General features: G+C 35.2%; 1 long non-coding RNA gene across 2 annotated transcripts in view; it reads left to right on the forward strand.

Annotated features, from left to right (window-relative positions):
- Positions 1–495: 495 nt before the first annotated feature.
- Positions 496–13,411, forward strand: part of LOC131922402 (uncharacterized) — a 36,679-nt gene continuing 23,763 nt past the window's right edge. The window contains exons 1-4 of one of the 2 annotated variants that reach the window (XR_009382267.1): positions 496–572; positions 4,980–5,161; positions 6,088–6,174; positions 10,019–10,171. This is a non-coding gene — a long non-coding RNA (uncharacterized LOC131922402). Of the gene's footprint in view, positions 573–4,979; positions 5,162–6,087; positions 6,175–10,018; positions 10,172–13,411 lie in introns of those variants that run through there. The other variant, XR_009382268.1, reaches the window with a different exon arrangement.

Consider the following 13,411-nt stretch of genomic DNA (forward strand, 5'->3'; position numbering starts at 1 on the left):
GGGCAATAACAAGATGTCACAAAAATCGTACTACTTAGAGCGGTATGAAACAAATGTACTGTACTGTTTATTTTTAGAAAAGTCTACTTAATATTTTGGAATCATGGTTGACTGTTAAAAACTAAAACCACAAAAAAGGTGTTTCATACACAAAGCTAGAGAGCTGTAGAGCTGGAAGTGTATCTGCCTACACCCATATCCACCAAATATCCACCCATATCCACCCATAACACCATTTTGGTATGACACCAAAATTGGTGTTATTTTCTATTTTCTCCAAAGCAAATTGTCAAGATTTCTCTAACTACATGAAATGACAATTATTGCCTCGAATGATTGAAAACTAAGAGGGGACTGCTTATTGCTCTTCATCCACAGTGTACAATCTACAACTGTTTATTACAGCAGCATTGAGATAGGTATGACTTTCTTCACAGGAAAAATGTCACAGCTAGATTAAAGGTATTTCATAGGATTCTAAATTCCAAACAGTTAAACTCTTGGAACTCAGTTTGGCTGATACTCAAGCCTCAAGGATAAACACTAATGAGAACAACATAACATGATATTATGTAAGGTTAAATAATACTGACCTTAACTATGTGGTGAATTCTGTTGGGGGAAACAGCTTTAAAAAGAAAATCTAATGGTCTACTTACTTACAAGTTAAGAGTCAGGGTCAAATGATAGACAACTTGAATCTTGGTATAACTTTAAAATTACATTATAGAAAGCTATAAATAAAGCCTTACTAAAATTAATTCTATTTTTAACTGAAGTCTTGGTAGAAAACCTATTATGGTTATATGGTGTGAACTCTTTGTCCAGAGTGTACACAATTTACATGTTCCTTACTCTTTTGTAGTTGATAGCCACTTTTGGTCATAATATGAGATCTTTGGTAAGATGAATTAGTGACGTACTCATGTGATAGCTGAGAGTTGACGTAGGACAGAAAAAAAATCAACTGTATAGCATATGCAAGCCGTAGTTTTTAAATATTTAGTTAAGCAAATTTAAAAGTCCAAGGGACTGACAGAATTTTAATGAATAATGAGCCAAAGGCATGGAATGGATCAGAAAAAAAATTACTTTAAAATTGGACTTGAAATGCAAAATCCTAAACTAATGAAACAAAGAATCCATTTACCATCATGGAGGCCTAGCAGCTTGCTTAAGCTATTGTCTCCAGCCAACATCGAGCTCAGTGTATCCACTTGAACCCATCAGGATTTTAAGGAACTTCTTTTCATATCTTGAGGAAGTGCATGGTCTGTCAGTTACCTTGACATACTTGACGCTAAATGTTTAACAGAGGAAGTATTTGTGTTTGCTCACTGTTTGGGAGAGTTCTATCCATGGCATTTGACTCCATGCACTTGAGCTTAGAACATCGTATTGATAGAAGCATGTGGTGGGAAAGGATCTTTCCTTTTAGTGAATAGGAAGTAGAAAGACTATGGCAGGAAGGGGCCAGCCACAATGAACCCCAAAGGATATGTTGCCCCCTACTATTTTCTCTACACAGGTACTAACTCCCAAAATATCTAGCAAACTCCAAAATAGCACCACCATCTGGGAGCTAAGTTTTAATGTATGGGACACACTTACATCCAAACTTTAGTACATGTCTTTAGCAAAGTATCTTTCTAAGCATCATATATTGAGGTATATTAGTACAGTGAACACAGAATGAGTAGAAGAGCTTGGTGGAGAACATGAATCTTTTAAAAAGAAAAACTAAAGAAAGGAAAAGAAAACTGATCAGGATCAGAGTAATTGCTTTCTTAATCATAAGGAGGAGAATTCACACCAAAGCATCCCTGGTCTGTTATCATGGAAGAGACGCCTAACAATTTCATCAGGGACAGAATGGGAACCATCAGCTCAGTGAACAGAGGGGAAAGACTTCCCATTTCTTCACCATGTAATCACTCAGAAAGTGGAGGCCTAAGTCATTATTAAGAGTTGATTTGTAAGGGAGGGTATGTTGTGGAATGGGAGGGAAGGAGATTGAAACAATATTTAAATAAACTTTCCATGATTCTGCTACATTTTGGTCTGTCAAAGGTTGTACAAGAAAGTTTATCTTCTACATTTTTTCTAAAACTTCTGTATATAGCTAAAAGTACTGTATATAACATGCACTAACTAATGCACGCAAAATGTATATTTACTTAGAAAATAACATGAAAGTCCACATGTATAAAAATGTGCCATTTACATTCAAGATGAGGATTATAAATAATTTCTCTATTTCCCATTTATTTTGGTTTTCTGTCTTATATGACAAACACATTTGTACAAAAATATGTAATTTAAAAATATGTCATAAGATTTCATTATTTTTATTATTGTCTCCAGTACTATATTATTAGAAATAGCTGGCACAACTTCAATCGTCTGAAAATGTAAATTTTAATTGTGTGCTTTATTTGTTAATATCTGACCTATAACCCATTTCTCTACCTAGTCTTTTATTTTTTTCACTCAACCATTTTTTTGCTAGTTCTCAGAACTTTTACCTCAAACAAGGGTTACCTTAGACTTGAATGGTTTTTATGTTAACAATCTAAAAGATAAATAATCTAAAAACAACTTCAAACATTTTATTTAATACATGTTTTAAAATAATAAGATTGCCATTTTATTTGGAGGGAAATGCTTGTAGATGGCAATCAGAAATGAATAAAATGATTTCATGTTTCCCATATACCAAAGAGGAAAAAAAAGACTGCAACCTCACAAGGGAGAAAGATTAAAAAAAAAACTAAATAAACTTTTAAACACTGATTATTGTAGATGAAATTCTAAACAGTCTTATTAAATAAGAAACACAGAGACAAATGCAGAGTTAAAAGCCCAGAGATCAGAGCAGTAGCCAAGAGCTAAGACCACCTTATCTTACCATTTGCTGCCATCCTTCCCCTGAGAGAGAGACATTCTTCCTGTGTCCTGTCTTTTTATTGCCTTTCTGTTCTGCCTTCTCATTAGCTCTAAACCCAACCACATGACTTCCTCGTCACTGCCTGTCTATACAGACCTCCAGGTCTCTATGGTTGGTACTGGGATTAAAGGTATGTGTCACCATGCTGGCTGTGTCCTTGAACACACAGAGACTGCCTGCCATGTGATTGGATTAAGGGCGTGTGCTACCACCACCTGACTCCCGCTTATGGCTCACTGTGACTTCTGATCTCCAGGCAACTTTATTAACATACAAATAAAATCACATTTCAGCACAAATAAAATATCACCATAGATTATGGTTTTTAACCCACTGGTCACTAGCGTGTTAACATAGCAAACCAGTTATACAACATACCTATGTAGAAACAAACCTGTTTGTTTTTGTAAGTAAATCAATGCAAGTAATTGGACACTCAGCTCTGAGTGATAACTAAACAGTTTTAGAAGAAGCTCTAAATGATAATATCTTTCTGCACTTTCATATTATAAAAAAATGAATAAACAGTAACAAAAGACACCTTTCCGAAGTTAAAGCAATCGGGAGCAGCAAAGCAGACTGGCAATGAACTCACTGCTTGAACACACTTATGTGGTGAAAAACAATGCTCATGCAGAGAAAATTTTAGAATGAGATGTTCACTGTACTTGCCTGTGGCTGTAACTCAGTTTTAGAGAAGTATTTGCCCATGACATGTGAAGTTCTGGGCTCTACTCCCGGTGTATCCAGCAAAACAAACAAATAAACAACAACAAAAAACCCCAAGCAGTTATATGTTTGTTTAAAATTTTTTGTTGTTCCTATTTTGAGACAGGATCTCCAGTAGCTCTTGCTCACCTCAAATCCTGTAGGAAGCTGAGAATGTTCTTGGATTACTGATCCTCTTGTTTCTAATAGTGAACACTGATACCACAGGCATGTACCACCATCCTCATCTTCAATGATGTTATTTTAAACATGATATGACAGCCTATGTTGACTACTCAAGGGAGGCCTTACCCTCGATGATGAGATGATGGGGGCAGAATGGGGGTAGGTGGTGGGGAGTGGGAGAAGAGGAGAGAGGGGGAACAGGGATTGGTATGTAAAATGAAAGAAAATATTTTTAATAATAAAAACATATATTAAAAAAGAAATTAAAATTCACCTTTTGCTCCCAGCTTCATTTATGAGAACTAAAGTAGGTTAAGCCCATGTGCTCTAATATACATTAATTTAAGAGTATTTCTACTTTATGATTGTTAAAATTGAGATGGCTTAAGGCAAGTATGACTTATAATTGATGTGAACATTTATATGCAAAAATTTCTATTCAAAAAACTCATAAACTGTGGATTAAGACACCTTTGCCATCATCTCCTCTTTAAAAACACTCACAAACTAAAACCCTGCTATGGAGAATATGAAGAACTTTCAACGTTTGCTTGCTACTGAATGTGTTGTGCAGCCAAGCATAAAGGGACATTCTGGTTTACATTTGGGAAGCTTGTTGTACACAATATTACTTTTCCAGGTATAATCTCTACTTAAATTGGGAGTTTATAATTTCTGATTTAGTTGAGAATTTTCAAAATTGTATTTTATAGACATTTTGCAGGGCTTAATAGGAAGCAAAACTACATTGCATGTGGAAGTGCTTAGCTGAAATGATTATGAAGGACAATTGGTGATTTTGTTATTGCTTGTAAATTTGTTTTTGGTTTTGTTGTTTAATTCACCCTCGTATTTTTGTTCTTTTATTGTTTGAGAATTTCATTCATGCATATAGCGTGTCTTGATAAGTCAATTTCCTCCAGAGTTAGTAATATTATTAATTCTATACCTGTGACAGTTGCAAAGAAGGCAAAGTAAGAGAGAGATTTATCTTAAATTTATACTGTATTTAAAATATTTTTATATATTATTTTTAGTTTTCAAGCTTATTTTGACTACAGGATCCATGTATTTTCAGTGGAATGTTTTCCTGAGTTTCATGTAATTTATAACAACTTTTCTGTCTTTATCTTCAAAGTGGAAACCATAAAACCACCAGCTAGAAATTCATCACCTGTAAATGTACACTTTTTATGCATCTGGGGTGATAACAGCTGTCTCAAGTTCTTTCAGTAATCTTCATTGTGAGACCTTCCACAGTGAACCCTAAGACCTGACTCAGCATCTCCCACATTCCTGTGTTGAAACCTAACCTCCAAGGTGAGGAGACTAGAAGGTGGAAACTTGAGGGGACAATTGGGGCTTGAGAGTAAAGTTCTCAAGAACGGGATCTCTGTTCTTAACAAGATCAGAAGACACCAACATTCTTCCAACACGTGAAAAACAGTGAGAAGATCTATAATGTAGAAAGCCAGGCTCGACCAGTCAGGGAATGTGCCATCTCTTTGCCTTGGAATCTCTTCCTTTCAGAACAATGAGAACTAAGCTTTTCTTGTTCAGAATATTCCCAGCTTTGGGCATTTTCTTCTAGTAGTGTTAACAGACCAAGGCAGCTATTGAGTGCTCACTAAATTTGCCAGAAGTGATGCCCACAGGTATTTTCTTGTCTTATTTTCACCATTTTTTCTCTATAAACTATTTTATCATTATTATGTTGAAAAGCTTTGAGTTTTGTGGCTATAACTAAACGTATCATCACTGTCCTGTCTCATTTTTATTTTTATTAAATTGCAGATATGTGAAGCATGTATTTTCATTTGAAGCTTATTGTCAAGATAGAATAGAATACAGTTGGTGTCTATAGTCATTTTTATGTGGCAAGATGGCTTGGATCTTAGTATTCAGCCTCTTCATTTAGAAATTGTTTTCACTGGACTAAATAAATATACTTGTAGAAAACATCATAGAATGGACACTCTTAGTCACTGTAAATATATTTCAATGGAACCATATATATATATATATATATATATATATATATATATATATATGTACATTGATTACCACTATCCATCTCCAAAACATTTACATTATTCGCACTGAAACTCTATTATTTATCAGTAAGTTCTCTCTGCTCCTTTCCGTCTTCCCCAGTAACCATTAGTCATTGTATTTTTCTTTAACTATTTGACTTTCTATATACTTCATATACTTGCAATCTTAAAATGTCTTTCCTCTTGTTTCAGGCTTGTTTTTCATAGCATGATGACCACAAAAATCCCTCATGTGAAAGCGTATAACAGGAACTTCATCTTTATTTAAGGCTGAATAAAGTATGTATATGACACATTTTTTTCTCAGTAATAGTTTGGGTTTTCTTCCCTTTGGGGGATTATTGGAAATAATATTGTTATGAATGTAAATGTACAAGTATCTTGTTTTTGACCCCTTTCTGTTAGTATGCCCTGAGTGTCAGCCTTTTGGTGCTACAAGACATTGGAATTGCATTTTTAGGAACAGAATACAGTAATTCCTTGATTTCTTTTTTATAGCACCAATCTGAGTTCCATCATCCAGTAAATAGAGTCTAATAATTATATACATAGGCTACATGCTCCTCAGATTGCACTGGCTTCTAATCTTCTAAACTACAGAGTTATAGAAATTACTTCACTATGAAACACCATAAAAGGAGAGATTTTCAGAAAGAGAATTAAAACATCTCTATTGACACCATACATAAATAACCATTAATATCAACTTTGGTTAGTTATAGCAACTCTGATTCTAACTCATAATTTGAAGTCTTTCTAATATGTTACATATTACTCTGAAGTTCACTATCAATATATGTTAAGTTGAAAGTTGGTGCACTCCAGAGAAAACATTGAATCGTAGAGTCAAAATGAAGAAGTATAAATTCATATAAACTTAGTATCCAATTTTATGGAAAATAAGTGTTTTTCATGTAAATTGCATGTAAATGTATATCCTTTCTTCCAGCTACACTGCTACAATTTTTCTTAAAACTTTACACTCATGAATATTTCCCTTATACTTTAATAATGCACCATGAACTATAGATAATACATAGCTTTCAAACTATGTAAAATTATCGATGACACAATGATTACAGAATTCAAACACATGCAATGTGATTTATTTGGGAAACAATAGATATTTTTACGACCGTTTTCCTCACCAAATGCTTAAAATCTGATTAAGTTTACCCAAAGTCTCCTTTTCATGTTTATGTGGTTTATATGTCCTGCGACATGATGTGAATTTGATGTTTAACTTGATGCATTTACCTTCCCATCTGCTCTTGGTTCCAGGTAATAGGGAAAGAGAAAAGTAAATAATTGAAACATTTCTTTAATATCATTCTTTATTTTTCCCACACTCAATTGAATTTTATTACAGATTCATTCTAACTTCTTATTTATTTTATCCTTCAGTAATCCTCAAGGTAATATTTTTCATGGATTTATATAACATGTTTCTTTTATGGAAATGTTAAAATGCTCTCTGTACTGAGGGAAACTTTCTAGGGTATATGGTCATATGTGCCTGCATATTAATCCTGTGACATTTATTGGCAATGCTGACATTTATTACTCACTGGGTGTTACATATAATGTAAAATTGTAATGGGAAGGTAAATGCATCAAGTTAAATATCCATAATGTATTATTTGAGTCAAGGTGCACAAAACTTTAACATATAAATATATTTTACTTTAGGTCATTTACTTTTTATATTAACCTCAAATTCTGCTCTGACTGTACATATATATTAATGATTATATGTGTGTGTGTATACAAATGGTGAGATTAGAGAGAAGTCCAATGTGCTTAGTATCCTCCAAGGTTACCTACAAAGTAAGTGGTAAACCCAGTAAATATCTATTTCTTTTTCAACAAATCATTGAATGAAGTATTCCCTTACCTTATAAGGTAATTCCACAATAAAGTATATTTTAGGAGAGGATCTTCATTTCTGCACTTTCTCTGATAACCTCCCCAAGGGTTGTAGCTCTAAATTATGGCTGATCGTGGACAGCCAGAGAGAATCGTCATCATTGAGTCATGATTTCTAGCCCCTACGATCTGAATCTGCATTTCACAAGTTCCCCACCATACAGTATGCAACATAGCTTTTGAGAGGATTTTATCTACGCTACCTTAACTTTTGAGACTCGTTTTTTGAACATATGGGAAAACCAGTTGAATTTAACAGGTGATGAACCCTCCACCCTTTTGTCTCTATACTCTGCTTTAACTTACGCGTTGAGTGGACTCCTGCTTCATTACATGGTATGTGGTTGTTTCCTAGGTTTGCTATTTAACTTCCTGAAATACACAAGCTGTGGGTTGCCCTTTTGTCTTGAACTTCTAGGGCTCAGTTAGTACAGGTGGAAGAACAAGGATTATTTGTTGCCACTAGAGGGCAGTAACAACAATTTAATAATACAAAGCGTGTTCCAGCTTGCCACAGGCTGAGGAAAACAATGACTCTGTGGGTGAGGTCCCTGGGAGCTTCTGGTTTTAATAGAAGGAGCAATGACTTACAGACAAATTAGTGAAAACTTTTTAATTGACATTTATGTTCCAATTTCACTCTCCGGATTTTTCAAGATTACAAAGTCTTCTTTGCATATCTTACTCTTAATTATGAGAATAGGGTATTCTAAATAATTTTCTATGGTAAGATCTTGAAAATAGATGGATGTTTATTAAAAATAAGTCTCTGTTAGCATATATATTAAAAAGCACCTTATTATTGAGGATTTAAGACCTTCCTTTTTTTATGAGACCACCATGATTTCTAAATGCAAATGTTCAGGATTTTCACAGAAATTTGTCAAAGTAGGATTGACAAATTCATATTTTACTAGGTATCTTCCTCATAAATTCTCTATGAGGACCATAAGAAAATGGCCCATTGAAGCTAAATGGTAGGAGCAAATAGAGGAGTCCATATAAAATGGTGTAGGATTTTAGCACATACAAATGCAATTTTATTGATATCCTATTTAGCATTTAAATATGACTGCTTGTGTGCTGAATGTTTTTACATGAATATTTAACAATTTTCTTAAGGAAAGGGAAGGGAAGCTTTTTAATCAAACTGTAAGTTCCTTTGGGGATATAATTATGCAATCTCATTGTAGTCTTGATGTCCCAGGCGATGAGAAACACATGTTAATGTTGATCAGAACTGTCCTATAATGACCTGTGTTAGGCTGGCAAGTGCAAGACCAATGCTTCCCTGACTATGACAGGAGGCTTGGCCTATCTCTTTCTGAGTGGCCATTTATTAATAATTTTCTATCTAATAAGAAGTGAAGAGCAAGAAAAATTAGAGATTTTAAAATATCCATAATGTATTATTTGAGTCAAGGTGCACAAAATCATGAAGTCAAGAGAAGTTTATAGAAATTTCTAAAAACACTCAATTCTTGTGCTTCTATGTTTTATGATGGGTCCCTGGCAGTTCTCAGAAACATCTGGTCCCTGAACCATGCTCTAAGCAGCCCTGGTCTAGATTGTTTCTTAGCAGAAACAGATTGGTCGAGAGTAAGCTGGGTTCTAAGGCAGCGAGCCCATAGTGAAAACTGATAAATTGAGTCCAATCAAACTTGAAAAGTTTTTGCATGAAGTCCAACCTAGGATGTCTTGGTTTATCAACGACAAGGGTTTCTACTTTTCCAAAAACATTTGGTTTATTTAGCTATAAAGAATGATGTATTTGGTTTGTACTTAGGGCTACGCAGTAAGAAAAACACAGTTGGGTAGTGGTAGCACACACCTTTAATCCTAGCACTCAGGAGGCAGAGGCAGGAATGATGGTTGATATCGCTCTGTATGCTGTGAATGTGTTGCTCTGATTGGTTGATAAATAAAACACTAATTGGCCAGTAGCCAGGCAGGAAATACAGGTGGGATAAGCAGACTAGGAGAATTCTGGGAAGAGGAAGGCTGAGTGAGGATATGCCAGCCTGCCATCCAGGGAGCAGCATGTAATGGCACACAGGTAAAGCCACAGAAAATGTGGCAACATATAGATTAACAGAAATGGGCTGAGTTTAAGTGTAAGACCTAGTCAGTAGTTAGCCTGAGTTAATGGCCAAGCAGTTATAAATAATATTAAGCCTCTGTGTGATTATTTTATAAGCAGGCCACGGGACTACGAGGCTCAGGCAGAACTGGAGAAACTTCTAGCTACACAGATCCCTGAGTTCAAGGCCAACCTGCTCTACAGAGTTCCAGAACAGCCATGGTTACAAAGAGAAACCCTGTCTCAAGGAAAGAAAAGGAAAAAAAAAGGAGAGAAAATTTCTTAATAAAAATTGAGTAAGGAATATTGTCAGTGATTTAAAAAAAGAAAAGAAAACAAAACAAATAACAACAACAACAAAACTCAAAACAAGACAAAACAAACAGGCAAAAAACACTCATACTACAGCACTGGGTTTTCAAAAAGCACAAAATTGAGCCTCTGGTGTGTTACTGGCAGGGACACAGGCTAATTGCTATCTCTGAGCAAGAACTTACTTGAATCTGTGTTCTGGAGAGGGAGTCCTGTGCGCTGCCCCCATTCCATTGTTTACTCTCTGCCTCTATTTCCTCTCTCAAGCACCCTATTTTTAATTAGAATTTTTTGTACCAATGGCCAAGGCAGGATATAGAGATTCAGCCTTAACAGTAGTAGAAAGAAAAAGTGCACTGGGTTCTCATACAATCTGACAGTGTCTAGACAGTAGCTTAGGTATTTGTGCATGCTGAGGAAAAGCATAAAAGGCCAAATGAACTACTTTTCAAAGTGACAGATTTCAGAAGGCATCTAAGTACTGGACCAATGACAGATAGGCCTGGGTTTACATTTTTTTTTCTGTCTGAACACTCCATCCTGTTTGGCATTGGTCACATTAATTCTTGTAAAAAGCAATTATTTAATTTCAAAGTTATTCCATAAAAGATGTATGTCTGAACAGGTATACATCAACATGGACATAAAGTTTGAAAGTGTTAGTACTTCTCAAACTCAACTTTCCCAACTGAGTTTGCAGCTAAAACCCAAAATGAGTTCAGTGTGAAGCTCGTCAGTGGTTACACACTCCTCATGTGAGGCCAGCCTGAACTTCAGTTCTGGTCTACCTCAGGCTTGGATTTAAGCAAACATACTCATTTAGGATTAAACAAGAGACATTTACCAAAAAGCAAGTATGAAGAATCATTTTGTATTTTAGAACATCCACAATAATTTTTAATGATTTCACATATTTTCTGTGCTGTTTTCCCTTCTAATTCAACACACAACATGGAAATATTTTCCAGTTTATGCACCAGAGAAGCTAACATACACAGATTTCTAAACTACGTAAATTCAGTTGCCAGACCTAAAAGAGAAAATTAGAGCACCTTATCCTTCTCTACTTGGCTTTATTGTTGTTTTTGTTAACCAAAGTATGTGTTTAAATACCCAAATCAATATTTGAAACTCCCATTAAAGTGAGAACCCTGCATCACTTCTCCAGGCCAAAACACAAGCAAGCAAACGAAAAGAAAGACGTGAAAGTATCACACCCATAACAAAAATCACAACAAGAAAGCACTACTGAACTCTATTCCATAAACATTTTAATGTTTCTTAAAACTCTCATAAAACTGAAGAAGCAATCAGTGTTTGTCAAGAGAACTCACAGCAAACCAGTTTCTAGTTTCCAAATCCTATTCTTTACCCACCCTAGCATTTAATGATGGTGATTGCCTAAGCAACTTTTTAGTAACATACAGGAACTTATATGTGTACATAGGTGTACAGTCCATAATACTTCCTGCAAAAATCTTGATTTTTTTCAAAGTAACTACAGATAACTGCATTAGTTTAAACAAATCTTAATATCTATCTTCATTTCTAAGACATGAATTTCAAAGGCCACAGCCACTGTGATGAATAGTTTTGTACAAGTGTATTTCCTATGTATCAGTGATGACTGAGCATTAAATATATATAAAATAAAGAGGAGCACACTGAACATATGTAAGTTCAAGGACAACCCATGCTAAGAAAAATAAACAAAGTCAAATGGGCCTATTTGAAGACAAGATAAATGGGAGGAGGCAAGGCATGACTGTGGCTTATTGTATTGTTCTAGAAATAGCTTTTAACTATGAGTTGTGCAACATTTTTGCAGTGATTAGGGCATTAAGCATTATGCATATTATCCTTAAACAATTCTGAAGTATGGTGCTCTCTCAAATCAAGTGCTTAATATATGACTATAGCAAGAAAAGGAGAATAATGCCCATATAACACTTAAAGGTGCTGGCATTTTTCCTAAGGCTTCTGTTATAACTTGATAAAGAAAACAATAGTTATGATGCTGAAGAGGAAGAAGCTAAAATCAGCACTTATGTAGAGCTTACCACATGCCAATACTGTGCTAAAGACTCCATACTTTACTTCAGTTGTAAATGGCTGTTGAGGGACATTTGATCGCACAATGACATCCTGAGACTCTGTTAATAAAGTTAACCTTAAATCAGGGGACAGAGCCAGAGACTGGCTGACAGGAATTAGCCATAGAGAAGTCAAGAAGACAGAGAGAGAAGATGCACAGGAAGTAGTAGGGAGGGACTTGGAGGTTTTGCAGTCTCTTTGATCTGGGAAGTGTGGAGAGAAGGATAGCTGGTCACTCCTCTGCTTTGATCTATCAGGTTTTTACCCCAATAGCTGACACTTGAGTCTTTACTAGTAATAGAACAACTTAGATAAAAACAACAAATGACTGTTGCACACATCAACTTACCACAACTCTAGTTACCTGCCAAAGATCAAATCAGTCAAAATTCTATCATGGATGAGGAAAGGGTCTTGTTGATGGTTGCCAAAAGAAGGAGAATCATTCTTTAGGGATATGGCAGTGGGTAGGTTGTTTATGCCCTAGTGAATGGTCACTCACCTGTGCTTATATAAACCAGCACTAAACTCAAGGGACTATTAAAAACAATAACAATAAAAGCAGAATATGAAGTTGAGGAGAAGACAGTTGGGTACAATATAAGAAGCTGAAGAGAGACAGTGGCAGATTGATGTGAGCAATATACATTATGCAAGTGTGTGAAACTTTCAAAGAATAAAAATATTGTTTTAAAAGTTAAATAAATTTTAAATCATTCACTGCAGTTCATTCTATTTAAAAGCACCTACTGTAAACACGTTCATTCTTCTGAAAGACTGCAATAACCTCTCAATCTAGCTTCAGGCTCTTTCATCTACCATAATGAAACCTTTATGTAAATCAATTCATATCTTTGATCAAATGCCTCAAATGACCTCCCTTTTAGGTAGGATTCAATACTCCAGGACCAGAAAAATGGCTCAGCAGGTAAAGGTTCTTGCCACCAAGTCTCATGGCTTGAGTTAGATCCTCTGATCCCAGAAGGAGGAGAGGAAAATCAGTTCCTACAAGTGGTCATATGACTTCCACAAGCTCACCATGATACCAGTTTGCTCACACATGTTTACACACATACACACACACACACACACACACACACACAC

Source organism: Peromyscus eremicus, chromosome 12 (genome assembly GCF_949786415.1).
Source record: "Peromyscus eremicus chromosome 12, PerEre_H2_v1, whole genome shotgun sequence".
In the NCBI taxonomy this organism is placed as follows: Eukaryota; Metazoa; Chordata; class Mammalia; order Rodentia; family Cricetidae; genus Peromyscus; species Peromyscus eremicus.